This window comes from Sciurus carolinensis, chromosome 10, assembly GCF_902686445.1.
Source record: "Sciurus carolinensis chromosome 10, mSciCar1.2, whole genome shotgun sequence".
Classification (NCBI taxonomy): domain Eukaryota; kingdom Metazoa; phylum Chordata; class Mammalia; order Rodentia; family Sciuridae; genus Sciurus; species Sciurus carolinensis.
Genome location: NC_062222.1, coordinates 51,024,520 through 51,041,024, shown reverse-complemented (window position 1 = coordinate 51,041,024; position 16,505 = coordinate 51,024,520). Strand labels below are relative to the sequence as shown.

The window sequence follows — 16,505 nt, the reverse complement described above, 5'->3', positions numbered from 1 at the left end:
GTACATTTGAGATCATTTTCTTGCAGAAAGAAAGAGAGAAAGTAAGGGGAGAAACATTTTGTGGACATAACCCGCTGAGGTCAGTAACCTGCTGTTCAGTGCACTCCAGTCTGACCCCATTTAGACCTGGAGGAGAACTGTATTGAGCAGAGAGGTAGCCGAGGCAGCATTTCAACAGGAAGCAAACATCTCTTGCTGAGAAGCTTCGAAGACACTTGCAAGGCAGGCAGACTAATAGCACAAAAGAAAAAGGAAGGACTAGATCCAGCATGATAAACATGGCTTCCTGTTTGTAACAGAAGTACTTGATGACTTTTGATTAATGATGGATCCATCTATTGAAAAAGAACACATTTAGTGTCCAAAAGAAAGATTATTTTAGAAGGTGTGCATGGCTTTTATAGATGTGTACATGTTTGTAGTTTGAATGACTTGTTTTTTGAGATTTTGCCCCCCCCTCATTTTTTGAAAGAAGTCTGCTTCTAGGGTTTGAAATAGAGAATAACTTATCTTTCACCAAAATGTAACATTTTCTTCCTTGCACCTCCTATACGCTTATGGAAGCCATGAAGCATGGTGGGTAAGAGGGCAGGCTCTGGAGGCCCTGGCATCTGCGAAGCATGTGCCAGTGTACACAACTGGTAGTACTTTGAAGACTGAATGACTAGAATGCTTCCTATAAATCTTAACTATTTTTATCATTGTTTTTTAAAAATCTACTTTCTAGAAAATATTACAGGAAGTAGATATTACCTTTTAAAACACAGTGAATAGTTAATACAGATGAAATCAGAATAGGTTTCTGTTTAGGGAAAAATACAAGAGTTGTACTAACCTCAGAAAGATGACAACTTTTATAAAGTTTATTTCATTCAATTAAAACTGTAGACATGTGGGGGATTGAGAACATTTAAAGGTGCCCACAGGTTGTCAGGTTGGAGTTCCCTGTACCTCCCCTGTCCTGCCTCTTACCTTAACTCTCTTCAGCATTTACCCTCATGTTTGTTCTGTTGTCTTCTACATAATGAGTTAGTTGTTTCTTTGTTTTAACTTGCAATATGTTAGGTCAGAGGGGAAACTTACTGTATAAGCTGGCTGACGATGTTTTACATTTTCTTCCACAATGTTCACCTCAAGATCCTGAATAGTATCATTATGCTTCTCTCAAAATAAGTAGCCAAACATGTGAGTCACCATTTCTTTTTTTCTTGAATAGTATCATTTTGGAATCTTTCCAAGCTTGAGCAAAGCCAGGATCATCAGTCATTGAGAAAGTATGTTCTCATAGAGACTGTTCTATTTGTTAGGAATGGCTTCTTTTTACTAAGGGGACTGTTTTGGACACAAAACTGAAACTTCATTTTCTCCTTGATAGTTTGGCAGCATGAATTCCAGTAAACCCGATAATAGCTTACAGAGACACTTGACTCTCTAGGACTCCTCATCTTGTAGTAGCCCTTGGAGGGCAAGTCCACTGAGCCTGCTTGTCCACTCAAGAGAACCAAAGGTACCACCATCCTGCAGAATAGATAAATATATGACACCAACTGAAAAGACTTACAGCTGAAGTTCTGATACTTTTTAAGTATTCTTTTACTATTTTAAACAAACAACAAAAAAAAAAAACAGAAAAGCAAAAGTTTCTCTGCCTTCCTCAGTGTTTGATTCATAAATTATTAAACTCAGTCATAGGAATCTTCAGCACATACATATAGGCCGTGACCTTCTTGTAGTCTTACCATTGTGTCTTGAACCTTTCTTAAAGAAAAACAAATTTTTCACTGGGTGTGGCTATGCCTTCCTGTAATCCCAGTGACTCAGAGGCTTGGGCAGGAGGATTGCAAGTTCAAGGCCAGCCTTACCAACATAGTGAGGCCCTAGGCAACTTAGTGGGACCCTCTCTCAAAATAAAAAATAAAAAGGACCGCGGACTTAGCTTGGCAGTAAAGTGGCCCTGGATTCAATTCTAAGTACCAAAAAAAAAAGAGATATTTGTCTCCACACCCGGCCTCCTGAACTTCACCTGCCTAATGATTATTTATTTGACCGACAAAGATTTCCCCTAATGTATTATGTCAAGGATTTATCCTTTCATTTCAGATTCCTTTCTGGAATGATCCATTTCTCTGATTTCTCTGACTCTTCTCATCTTACACATGAACTACTACAGTAAGCCAATATCTTGACTATTTATAGGACCTAAGCTTCTACCAATTTTTACTACTAGAAGGGATATCATTAAAAAGTCATCTAATAACAAGTGTTGGCCAAGAGTTGAAAAAATTGGTATATTGCTGTGAGAATGTTCAGTGATGCAACCACTTTTCAGTTTAGAAATTCCTCAAAAGGTCAACCTAGAATTACCATATGACCCAGCACTTCCTTTCCTAAAAATTTTACTCTCAAGAGAATTGAAAACTTGTCCACGTGGAGAGTTATGAACGATGTGTACCCATGTTCATTGTAACTTCATTCATAGGAACCAAAATGCTGAAGGAACTCAAAGGTCCACCCATGGATGGATGGATAAACAAAATGTGGTACACACACCCACAATGACCTGTTAGTCATCCTTAAAGAGGAAGGAGATTCTGATACATGGTATGACATGAGTGAATTGTAAAGACGTTGTGCCGCGTGAAATAAGCTGGACACAATGGGCAAATTTTATGATTCTATTTACATGAGTTACCTAGGGCAGTCAAATTCATAGAAAAGAGTAGTGGTTGCCAGGGTCTGGGAAGAGGGGAGAGTGATGAGTTTTGTTTAGTGGGTATAGAGTTTCAGTTTGGGAATATGAAAAAGTTCTCCTAGGATGGTGATGATGGTTGCTCACGTGTATCCTTAAAACTACAGAGATCTATACTTAAATATGATTAGAATGGCAAGTATTATGCTACGTATATTATGTATGTTCATGTATGCATTATTTGTAATAATAAAAACAGAAGTAACTCAAAAGTACCTCAGTAATAGACAAAGAAAATCTGGTATATCTATATGGCAGAATGTTACTCATAAAAAGAAACAGTACAACATGCTTGAACTTTCAAAAACATGTTAAGGGAAAAAAAACAGACTCAAAGGTCAAATTTTACATAATTTCATTTATGTAAAATGTACAGAATAGGCCCATCTATAGAAACAAATTGGATTTAGTGGTCACCAAGAGCCATAGGAGGGGTGAATGAGAACTGACTCCTAAGAGGGTACTGAATATGTTTGGGGGCAATGAAAACAATCTAGAATCAAGTAGTCATGATAAGCAACTTTTTGAAAATACTAAAATCCATTGACACTGTATACTTTGAAAGGGTGAACTTTATGGTTTGTGAATTATATCTCAGAAAAACAAAATCTTGACTTTTATGATGCCATGCTTCTGAAGAAACAGTGTATTCCAGACTGAGGTCACTATTCCTAGCTCTGTGACTTTGAGAAAAAGTTGAGCCCTCCTTTCCTATGCTATAAAATGGAAATAATAATAACTACCTTGCCAGGTTTTCTGAGAGTATTAAAAAAGTAACATGTAGTTCATCTAGCATAGTGGCTGACATTCTCTAAGAACCCAGTAATTTAGGAAAAGCCTCCAGACCCTGAACTTTAACATCTTCTAATATTATTCTGGATACTATTACAGACTATTCCAAGACTATTTCCAGATATTCAGGAGAATGGTTCAACTCCATTAGCCATTTTACTAAAACTGTTTGGATTTTATTTTGAATCTGTTTCTCCAAATCTTTCTAATACTCCTTTAGAGAAATTCTTCAAAGTGATCTTTTTCATCTCCCTCAATTTCTTCCTGCAGGTGTGTTTTTACCTGAAAGCAGTGCTCTCTTCTCATTCCTCTCTCTCTTCTTCCCTCCCTCTGGCTTCTGAATTTCACCCTGCCATTAGACTCAGTGGACCTCTCTCATGTTTTAAATTTTCTCCCTTATTTTAGTACATAGTCATCTCTACTTTTTATAGCACTCAAGATTTTTACTGTATATATGATCAATGAAGTCTTACTTAGGTTATGTTTTTTAAAGTCTCTATCTTCTTAGGTGATCTTTCTAAAAGTGTGTGTCCAATGTCTCCCACTAAATTAAAGTCTCTGATCACAGAGTTAAACCACATGTTATTAAGCTCTACCCATTCTAGAGCATGTAGTTCATTACCTTGACATGGTATAAACTGAATAAATATTTACCATTTATGAGTTGAATTAGTGCTACATCTCAAATACAAGGGTGGAAACAAATGATTCTCAATCCTCGCTTCATCATGAATTACCTATAGTATAGATTTCATCTTACTCAGCAGATTAGAATCTCTGAGAAGAAGGACTCAGCTTCACACCCAGATTATACTCTTAGCAGCCCAGGCTGAGAAACATGGGATTCAACAGATGAAATAATATAAACTACTGGTTCCCAAACCTAATGAATTATTGCAATCAAGATTTAGAGACCAAATGTGCTTTGGGCACTGCAAAATGTTCTCTACACATATTAGGCAATACTATTATTGGTGCTTTTGAGGGCACTGTTCCTTGAGAAAGATGCTTTAACCCTAAATATTGTAACAGCCAACAATGTGATGGAAACATCCAAATTTAGGGTTCTAAAATCCTTAACACTCTATGTCATATCTTTAATAACAGATGTATATGACTTGATTATTTATGCAGACTTAAAAACTTTCCATCTCTGTCTTTTCTAGGCTGGCAAACATTCAGCAGCAGACCCTCTCAAGATTATCAACTTGCCCTTGCTCCTGTTGAGTTGCCACTCGTGGAAACAGGAGATGGGCTCAGCAGTAGTCAACAGGACATGATCCAGGAGGAGCAGTGAGGGATAGAACTGCTGGTATGACAGTGGGCACAGTTGGTGCTTGTTTTGAAAATATCAGTTTATTTCCAATTTAATGGTTATTCTCTCTTCCAACCTTCTGGGATTTTTGTTGTTGTTGTTGTTGTTGTTGTTGTTATTGTTTGTTTGTTTCTTTCTTTCTTTTGTGCCAGGATTGAACCCAGAGGTGCTTTACCACTAAGCCACATCACCAGCCCTTTTTTTTTATTTGAGATGGGTCTTACTAAAAGACTCAGACTGGCCTTGAACTTTGTGATCCTCCTGCCTCAGCCTCTCACGTTGCTGGGATTACAGGCGTGTGCCACCATGTCTAGCTCCAACCTTCTATTCAAAGTAACCCTCTCAAATACCTTTATTATCTATGCTTAGGACATATGGGATCAATTTGAAGATCAATGAGTTGACTAACTTTGTGTACTGACCTTTATGTTTATCTGTATTTTTCTACATTAAAGGAAACTTTTATCAGATTCTCGATATCTAAGAATTTTTTAAAAAAGAAATAATCATTTAAATATAACTATAAGCCTGGGGAATTGTGATATCTCTAATCACTTGCTATATTATTTCTCTCCTTTTTTAATCTACTTGTAGCCACTTTGTCTCAAACTTCTTCAGGATCAAATAAGTGGCATTCGTACGTATTTGCAGGTCTGACCAGTAAGCATGTACGGAATCTAGGCAGCTAGTTCATGACAATTTGGCAATAAAGAACTAGCACATAACTAAAGTGTGGAATGATGGATTCTTCATGAGAATTTCTGGAAATACACAAACAGGCAGTAAGTGAGGAAAACATCAAACACTTTTTTTTTCATCAGGGTCTTAAAATTGATCTTAAGATCAGTTTGCTCTGAATGCCACTGAACTGCTAATGAATGTACCAAGCTATGGGTTCTTTATCAAACCCTTTTCATTTATGTGCATGTATAGAAGTAGGGAACAAACATAATTTTTTTCCAAAATATTTAAGAAGAAAAATAATTTGAAACCTACTGTATATACCTTTGACTATAGAGAAGCCTTTTAGTTAAAATGATAGGGGCATTGTAGGAAGAAACTAAAGGTTAGGTAGAGAAAAGAAAGCATTAAGCATTTTTTTTCTTCTATAACTTTTTAAAAAATTTTTTTGTGTTAATTATACATGACAGTAGAATGTATTTATACATTTTGATAGATCATACATAAATAGAGTATGCTTTCTCATTTTTCTAATTATACATATTGTAGGATCACATCAGTCATGTAGTCATATATGCCTTCTGTAACTCTTTCAGCTGTTAATTCAGCTTCAGTTTCCCTGAATCTTGTTTATGCATTGAGCATAACAAATCTTCTAAAAAGCTATGTAGTTATAATCTCTGCCCTCTTTCCAGGCGCCTGAGGATATAAGTATCCACTCTGATACTTGATACTTCTTAGAGACTGACCTGGTGTTGAGAAATCCTTTCCAGTTTGTCCTCATTTCAACTCCCATGAATCCTGGATGTTGCCATTTTCATAGGGCAAGTGCATCTGCCTAGATTACCTCTCTACTCTGGGAATTTTAAGTAATCATGAGGGAAAGAGAACTCAGCACAGTAGTGACTCTCAGAATGAAAATTTTCCCCTTGCATGTTAATATTTTTAGAGTAATGATTGTCACTGAAAATAGACTTCCTCTTTCCCCTCTCATGCTGGAAAATCTTAGGTAATCATGAATAAAGCATTCTTTACTTTTCCCCTCCTCCTTAATGATTGCTTTACTTCACACTGTGGGTGAAGACTGTGGCTACTCATTCTGTTCTTGTCCTTTACATGAGAACTGAGATGGAATTTTTATCTCTTTAGTGAAATCACAGCATTAGTCAGAAGATTTTTTTTCTCTTCTTGGAGGTGAAGGGTGGGTAAGGAAGGAAGTATATAAGTTCATGGAAAAATGTAAGATAAATTGCTAATAAGAAATTAAAATAATTCACTGCTTGGGAAAAAGATTTTATAAGTAATTTTCTGAAGATTTCTTCTCCCACATCCCCCAAACATCTTATTTTACTTTTAGTTTATGCAGTTAGATTACCTCAAGTAAAGACTTATTTTCAGTAGTAAATAGGCCAAAGAGGTTTATTTTTAGTACATTTATTAGGGGTGTGTTCTTGGGGAAATTATTTAACTTCTTTAAGCCTTGCTTTATTTGGCAATGAGGGAAGTAACTAGTAAAAGGTAATAATGGTAGGATTGCTACGTGGATAGTATGTATAAGGCTTGACACAACTGAAGTCCTTAGTTTTATATTAGCACTTGTTTTGTTACTCATCACTATTCTTAATGTTTCTTTCGCTTTTTATTTTTTATCCTTACTAATTTATTTTTTGTGTTGCTGGGATCAAACCAGAGTCTCATGCATTCTAGGCAAACTCTCTACCATGGAACTATACCCCTAGTCCTCTTTCAATTTTAAAAATTGGAAAGTATTTCTTCACCTATCAAATACTAGGCAGTCTTGCAGAACTAGGGATATATTAATGAGCAAAACAGACAAAAATTTATGCTTGTTGAATTTAGAATTTGAACTAGGAGACAAAATCAAGATAAATAAATAAATATGCATTTTATGATAAATACTAAGAAGTACTAAACAAAAATATACTTGAGAAAGCAGGGTGCTATAGCAGTCCCAGATAATCAGGAAGATAACATGGAAAGAAGGAAAGGGAGGGAGGAAGGAAGGAAGGAAGGAAGGAAAGAAGGAAAGAAGGAAGGAAGGAAGGAGACAGATGGTGGCATTGAGGTAGTAATTGGAAATATAGTAGTTGCGAATGTTCAAGGGAAGAGTGTACAGCTCCATCATATAATAACAGTAAGTATTTACTCATATTCCCAAGAAAAATTATAATAGATGAGAACTTTAGACGTTCAAGGGAGGGTGCAGTCCATTTGAACTCTACCAGTTAGAGGAGGCTTCACAGGGGAAGGTGGCCTGGCAGTACTTACAGGATAGGAAGAATCTGGGTAGATGATAAGAAATGACATCCCAGTGGAGAGAAGTGGAGGGGCAAGAGTGTGAGATGGAGTGAAATAAGGATGTTAGCTTCGAGGTTAGGGGTGGTGACACTACCTTGTAGAGAGTTCATGTTGGCAGATAGAAGAACGATGGGAGAGCAGGGTAAGGCCAAAGTTTGTAAAATCCCAAGACCAGACTAAAGGTTATTGCATGCCGTCCTGCAAATATTGGGAACAAATAGAGCAGATGAGTAGAGGATTCACATCTTTATTAATATTATTATTTTTAACAAATTTGGAAGAACAGGGAGTGATTCAAGAGTGAGACTAAGAATATGGATTATGAGAAGAGAGATATGAATGAAATGGGAATGTAGATTTGATACTTATTTTAAGGAAATATCATGTGGACTTAACTGTTAACTGCATAGAGGAGATGAAGAAGAATCAAAGATTTTTCTCAAAGTTCTAAAATAACCAATTTGGGCATTAAAGGAAAGAGGAATTTGGGGTATATTGTAAGTTTGAATTCAAGGTGAATGAGGAAAGACAATTCAATGTAGATATCCTTATGGCTGCTAAAGATAAAGTTCATGTAATTCTTGACATACAAACTGAATTAAGTTTCTAGGAGCCACTTTTCCCTGTGCATTAAAACCCAGGCAAATACTAACAGTGAAAAAAAAGCTATCTATATCAAAATATATGTATCCAAATTCTATATTTTTATTCCAAGGTGGGGAAATAATAAAAATGTTATTGATTGGAATCTAGTAGATACCACCTTGTTCTACTGAATCGTCTTATGGAAGGCGTCAAGGGTACCTAGAGATGTTACATGACTTCTCTAAGTTCATGTCTTTAGCTATTACAGAACCTGGTCTCTCCCTGGGTCTCCACACTGAGAATTTTGCCCCTACTCTCCAGCTGTCTTTAGGAAATGTTAGAGATTTGTATTATGCCAGCATGCTCATGGTAAATAGTATTAGAAGATTGGTTTACCATTAGTACTGTCTTGAGCCATATTTCCAATTAGTGTGGACATTTTAAACTTTTTGAAAAAATGTAACTTGTTTAGAGGCTTTGCCCTTGGCTTAATCACTTTTCTTCCACCTCTATTTATTATTGAAGTTTCCTAAATTAAAATAAGTCATCTTTCTGGGTCTTCAGTCTTTTGAGAAGTAGTAGTTATTTCTAATGTTATACTCTTTTTCTGTTAATCTTTTGGGGGAGGGGAGGCTTTTCTTATTGTCCTGTAAAACTTATTGGTCTCTAAGAAAAATAGATCTAACTCTGTGCTGGAGGCTGTTCATGGTGGTGCATGCCTGTAATCTCAGTGACTCTTGAGGCTGAGGTAGGAGGATTGCAAGTTTGAGGCTAGCCCAGGCAACTTAGTGAGACCCTATCTCAAAATAAAAAAATAAAAAGGATTGGGAATGTAGCTCAGTTATAGAGTGCCCCTGGGTTCCCTAGTACTGAAATAAATCAAACAAACAAATAAACAAACAAAACCCCATCAAACTCTATGCCTGATAGTCCTGATCTGGCTCCTCTTAACTCTTCAAATTTAAATCTCCATCTAGTCTTTAAGATTAAGACTTCAGTGTTTCTTCCTTACAAATCATTCTTTTTTTAATGTATGTTTAGATATTGATAGACCTGCATTTTATTCATTTATTTATATGTGGTGCTGAGGGTCCATCCCAGTGCCTCACATGTGCTAGGCAAGCTCTCTACCACTGAACCACAACTTCAGCTTTGTACTCATTGTTGTGTGAAGCCTGATGAAATAAATGTTATTTATTTATTTATTTAGTTAGTGAGTTTTGAGATGGGGTTTTTCTCCATTACCCAGGCTGGCCTCAAATTGTGAGCTGAGTGATCCTCCCACTTTGGCCTCCCAACTAGCTGGGACTATAGGTGCATACCCATACATCTGGCTATCCCAGAATTTTAAAACAAAATTAGACCCTACAGTGCACCTAATGCAGTGCACTCTTCAAAATGTTTTCCTGCTATCTTTTGTTATTGTTGTTTTAATTTTTAATAAAATGTATTTAGCAAGTTAGCAGAGTTTATTTAAAATATTTTTTATAATGAATTATTTTGTGAATGGCAGCTAAAAATTAGGATATTAAGAGCAGTAAGAATTTAGAAAAAGAAGAGATCATTGGTCAGATGTGCAGTCATGAAAGTCTTCAAAGGGAAGAATGCATTCTAATATGGACCTTGTAGGATGAATAGTACTGGGGCAAGGAGAAAGAAAAAAGAGTTCATCCTCTAGGAGCATAACTGAGTAAATCTGAAAATAAGAACGAATCCTAATTGTGCCCTTCTGTTTGTAAGAGCTCTATAGTTCTTTCTGTGCATTTCTTTACTCTTTCTCTTACACATGCCACAGTCATGGCTGAACTAGGTGAAAGCAAAACTGTTATATAAGGTGCCTTGTGTACATGTTGAAGGCCTGAGTGGTCTCAGTAGTCTGTTTACCTTCAAGAGACTCAATTAGAGAAGACCATTGACCTTCTCCTGAATTCACCTGAGAACGTTAGCAATCCCTAAATTCACAAAGAGACTCTGTAACATTTTTTGCATTAATAAGTATCCACAAATGATGTGCTCTTAGAGTTTCAAACAAGTAAGTTATCCTAAAATAGACTGTACCCCTGAAAGTTATTTTCACCATTCTTGTATTTCAGTTTCCTCATCAAAAGGTGAAGTATCACTTGTCTCTAATGGTCTCATAGGATATTTTAAGCAGAAATGAAAGAGTCTTGGTGAAACACTTTGCATTCTCAAAGAAAGTTGGAATGCAAAAAAAAAAAAAAAAAACTCTAAAATGTTTACTCTCAAAATTGGAGATGTTAATCTATCCTCAAAACATCAAGATAGTGTGAGTTATCTTAGATTTTTAACATTGAGAAGACTGGAAGAATAGTCATGATTTTCTAGTAGAGTTTGTGATCATGTGGTTAACCTTGTGTTTGTGTCTAATACTTTTGTAATTTTCAACCAAGGGCATGTACAGTCCTGGAAATTTGCTGAGGGTCTTAGAAGGACATTTTAAAAATACCTTTGCTATTGTCTCAAGATTTTGAATTCTCAGGCTGGGGATGTAACTCAGTTGGTAGAGTGCTTGCCTTGTATGCACAAGGCCCTGGGTTCAATCCCCAGCTCCACCAAAAAACCAAAACAAAACAAAAGCAAAAACAAAGATTTTGAATTCCCTTCCACATTGGCATGTGGGCTCATGAACAAACAACAAAACCTTCCTTAATCCTTTCCTCCACTTGCTTCCCACTTCATTGAGAACATTGAACTTGCTGGGCAATAACAACTACCTTTTTCTTACTATCCATACCCCCAAATCCAGCTTAGATACACCTCTACCTATTTTTCTTGTCTTCAGAATCACCTTACTTTTATGAATTATTTCCTCATTATTACCTCTCCTCCTCCTCCTCCTCCTCCTCCTCCTCCTCCTCCTCCTCCTCCTCCTCCTCTTCCTCCTCCTCCTCCTCTTCCTCCTCCTCCTCCTCCTCCTCCTCCTCCTCCTCCTCTTCCTCCTCCTCCTCCTCCTCTTCTTCTTCTTCTTCTTCTTTCTTCTTCTTCTTCTTCTTCTTCCTTTTTTTAAAATCAGGAATTGAATCCTGGGTCACTTCACCACAGAGCCACACACCAGCCCTCTTTATGCTTTATTTTGAGACAGGGTCTCATTGAGTTGCTTAGGGCTAATTTGCGGAGACTGGCCTCAAACTTGTGATCCTCCTGCCTTAGCCTGCGAATTGCTGGGATTACAGGCATGTGCCATCATGCCTGGCCTTTTTTTTTTTTTTTCTTGAATGGTCAGTTTAAAATGCTCCAGTATGCTCATTCTTAAATGCTTCTGACCATATATACCCCATCTTACTACCTTTGGATACCTACTGTCAAACTTTGTTAAAACTGTAGGATGTTCTCCCAAAGTGAATTTATCTGATCAGCACTGAGATGAATGAGATGCAGGGGTTCTTACCCCTCTTCAGTGTCCCTGGATACTGAGGAATCTAAAGATCTCAGTTTAGAAGATTACTGGTTTGCAGGGAAAAGATCAAACCCTGTGCTTGGTATTCCTGACCTAGCTCCGATTCCTCTCCAGCCCCTTCCTCACTTGCTGTCCTTCAGATCCCTCAGTCTGTAGGTCTTGAACAAGACATTGTATTCACACTTTTACTGTGGACTCTCTGTTCCTCTCCTGATGAACTGCCTTTGTTCCTTAATGACACAGCTCAGGTTGCTCATCAGGAGCATGTCATATTTGTGGCACAGCTGTTCCTCAAACTTCAGACTTCCTTTAATCATTTGTTTGTGTTTGCCTGCTCTACAAACTCTGAAAATCCTAGGACAAGGGCTGTGTCTTATCTTCTTATTCTTAATATCTTGCACAGTGTTTGGTTACATACACTGTAGGTACTTTATCATGCCCTTTAAAAGAAAGAGTTCACTCTGTGATCTTTTTTGTATCTCTTATTTCTCTTTGCCCCTTGCTAAACCCTTCTTAAAATAGATATAGCACCTGCCCATTGCTGGGAGGGGTTGTGGGGTTTGTAGACTTGGAACTTCCAAGTGTCAAAGCATGATAATCTCATATGCACAGTTACATTGTTTCAGAGCTTGAATCTCAGTTTACTTAATTATAACTAACACTTGCGGAATATTTGATACTTTAAATTTTTTTCCCTAAAGTATCCTACCAAAATTAAATTTGTTACAGTTGAGTTTATGTGGTTTTCGGCTATTTTGGGAAACTTTAGGAATGTACTTAGTATTCAAATTTCACTGGTATTATAAATGTTTCACTATAGGAAGAGAAATTCGAGAACTTTTTGGATAATTTTTGATGTCTAAGGGGTGATAATTTACTTGTATTGTTTTGGGGGTGATGCTGGGAACTAAACCCAACCATAGTAGGCAAGTGCTCTACCACTGAGCTTATATCCCCAGTCCTTGGGGTGAATTTTTTTGATTAATAAATATACTCAAAACCTTCCTTAGTGAAAGTTGAATGTGAGAAATAATTTTAAAATTAAAGTTCATTTGATGACAGATTGTTTTACCTAGCAGTTTTTGTTTTGCCTTTTTTTTTTTTTTTTTTTAATACTGGTGATTAAACCCAGGGCCTTGCACATGCCAGGGTAGCTCTTTCAACTTAGCTACCATAGCCCTCTATTTTTCCACTGTCAGAGAAGGGGCATGTAGCTGTTGTCATAGGTCACGTGTTTGGATTGCTGTTCCCTTGCTTTGTGGTATTATGAGGATATAGCAGGGAGGAGATGTAGGCTCTAGGGAAGCAGGGGCTCTGTCCCCAGGGAGCACTTTAGGAGAGAGTGCTGAGTTCCAGGTTCACCCAACAAACAGTAAAGTGATTATTAAAACCTATAGCTATAGAGAATGGCAAATATACTTCCTATATCAAAAGCAGAATTTAATATTTGGGAAATTTAAGGGTATTTCATAATAAAAAAAATCATAGCCTTTTGTCATAGATTTAATAAGCATGAAAGCAGATGGTCTCTAAGAGGTTTTCTCCCTCCTTTTAAAGGTAGGAGATAATAGTTTTGCTTTGTTTAATTTTTAATTTAGTTGTTTCTTTTTTTTTTTTTTCCAAAAGTTCTACCTTCTGAAAGTGAGTCACTTTTTAGACATGAAGATTTGAAATTACTATGATGTTTATTAGTAAGTTTTCCTAGAGAAGCAAGGTGGAAAAGCATATCTGAATAGCTCATAGGACTTAATAAATACTTTTTCATTGAGGAAAGGTGCTGTTGTCATGTAGGAAGGAAAATAATATAAAAATATTTTAAAATTTAGTTTAGCATTTATTAATTATATGGAAGGTACTTGTCTTCATGAACCTCAAGTTCATAAACCAGAATCTATCACAAAACATTCACTTCAAGTCTTTTTTTGAGTCCAGTTTAAGGAGACAGATGGGAGAGAAGCATTGGCCAGAAAATAAGAATAAGAGAGTATTTCTTAAATTTATGGAATGAATTTGTTGTAAGTCTGCTATTTTTATCATCTGGGAGAAAGATTATACTTTCAAGAAAATGATCATTGCCTTTCCATACCATGTAAGACCCTTTACTGCCCTCCTAAAAAGGATTACTCTAGTATCTGAATTCTCTAACAATGATTGGAAACTCACTGATTTGGTACACTTTTAGAATGTTCTAATTATTTAGGACGTATTGAGCTCAAATCTGCCACCTAGGTCTTCTGCTTTTTATTAAAAAAAAGTTGGGTCTATTTCTAACTTCATAGTCCCTAAAATAATAAAGTTTGGTATTTGTTATTATAGATGTGGTCAGATCCACATAGGCCTCCCTCTGGTTCTCTGGACACTGCACATCTATTCATTTTGTCTCAAAGCATATATATTTTTTTTAACATTAAGAACATCCTTTGATCACATTGTCATTTCTTCACACAAGCTGATAAACCAAATCTCTTCCATTCTTTACCGTATGACTGTAATTTTCTAAATCCATGTTGGGGATTTTGATCTTATGTGTGTATATTGGGCAGGGGGCAGGGAGCAGGGGTCAAATCCTGAGCCACCCAGAGTCTCACACTTGCCAGGCAAGTGCTATACCACTGAGCTCTACCCCCAGCCCCTAGAGATTTTTAAGTTTTAATTCATTAAATTCCATATTGTTACTTTTTTTCCCTTTAAAACCTAGGAAAATTTATTAAAATATTTTCCACATAACATATACATCCTGTCCTCTTTTTTCATTTCCTCCATATATGCTTTATAAGCATGACTTCTGTTTTTTTTATTATTGATTAAAATGTTAAAAACTTGTCTTTGCAAAGGAGATAATCATTGAGAGATCCAGTTCCACTCTTTTTTTTGTTTTTAACTAAAATTTTACTTAAAGAAACTATCATTCACCACGGCTTTCACCTCTTTTATTTTTAACTCTCCCTTTGCTAGACACAATTGTCATTTTACTTTGTGGAATAAAAAGATTTTACTTTCATGATATAACACCTTTTTTTTTTTTTTTTTTTTTTTTTTTTTTTTTTTTTTTTTTTTGCGGTGCTGGGGATTGAACCCAGGGCCTTGTGCTTGCAAGACAAGCACTCTACCAACTGAGCTGCCCAACACCATACTTTAAAATTTTTATTTTGTTTGTGATACTAGGGATTGAACCCAGGTTGCTGTGCCACAGAGTTATACCCCCAGCCCTTTCTGTTTTTATTTTGAGGCAGAGTCTCACTAAGTTGCTGAGGCTGGTCTTGAATTTGTGATCCTCCTGCCACAGTCTTCCAAGTCACTGGGGTTACAGGTATGCATCACCATGCCCAGTGCATACTTTTAAAACCTTAAAAGTTAGCTTTATATTTACAGCATAAATAGACAGTCTCCACAGACTGGAGGTTTTGAATGAAGGAAGGCATTTTAAAAAGTTTAAAATGTGCTATACTTTTTTTCCCCTTCCTCCAGAATGAGGAGCAAACATTGAAATAGCCTGGTCTTCCCAGAATGATTTTAAGACATTTGTTCTGTGATTCGGATACTAGTAGGTCACAAACTTAAGGATGAATTAGAAGGTAGGCTTGAACATGTAGAAACATTGTTTTTCTAAATTTCTGCTTGCTTTTATTTATAAAGAAATTCTTTCATTGCATTGTCTCTGCAGATAATGTTATTTTTATCTTTGATTCTTTAGTAGACTAATTTTCCACATAACCATTTTATCAGAAATAGCACATAATATACTTGATAATAGAAATGTGAGAATGTTTGGTTTAAGTCACATTAGAATATAAAGGCCACTGGTACCAGCAGAGTACCTGATTTTATATATGTAGAACACTGAAAAGATTTCTTTGAAAAACTGGTAGAAGCCAGGAACAGAGGAGCATACCTGTAATCTCAGCTACTCAGGAGGCTGAGGCAGGTGGATCACAAGTTTGAAGCCAGTTTGGGCCACTGGGCCACTTAGTGAAATCCTGTGTATTTACAAGGCTCTGGGTTCAATCCACAGTACCTCAAAAAAAAAAAAAAAAAAAAAAAAAAAAAAAAAAGAAAGAAAGAAAGAAAAAGAAAGGAAAGATAGAAACTTAAAATTATTAAACTAAATGAATTCAATAAAATAATCTTTAATTTTTTTTTACAGAAATAGAAAAAAAAAATTCTAAAGTTGATACAGAACCACAACAGACCCTGAGAGAGACTAAATCAGTCTTGAGTTGAAGACTTCACACTTCCTTATTTCAAAATATATTCAAAGTCACAGTAATCAAAACAGTATGATACCAGCATAATGACAGACACATAGACAAATAGAACAGAATAGAGAGCTCTGAAATAAATCCATGCACCCAAGGTCAACTGATCTTCAACAAAGTTGCCAAGAACACACAGTAGGGACAAAATAGTCTCTTCAGTAAATGGTATTGAGAAAACTTGATTTCTGCAAGTATAAGAATGAAAGTGAACTATTACCTTATATAACATACAGAAATCAAATCACAATTGATTACAAATTTAAACATAAGACCAGAAACTATACAACTGCTGGAAGAAAACATAGGGCAAATCCTTTTTGACACTGGCCTGGACAATAATTATTGTTATTGTTTGGAGAGTTTGGGGGGGGGGTTTGTTTGTTTGTTTTG

General features: G+C 36.2%; 1 protein-coding gene across 2 annotated transcripts in view; it reads left to right on the top strand.

Annotated features, from left to right (window-relative positions):
• Window positions 1–16,505, top strand: part of Tet2 (tet methylcytosine dioxygenase 2) — a 125,982-nt gene that overhangs the window by 35,151 nt on the left and 74,326 nt on the right. For both annotated transcript variants that reach the window (XM_047566296.1, XM_047566297.1), the window contains exon 2: window positions 4,708–4,853. The gene's annotated coding sequence lies outside the window, so the exon portion shown is untranslated. The remainder of the gene's footprint in view (window positions 1–4,707; window positions 4,854–16,505) is intronic.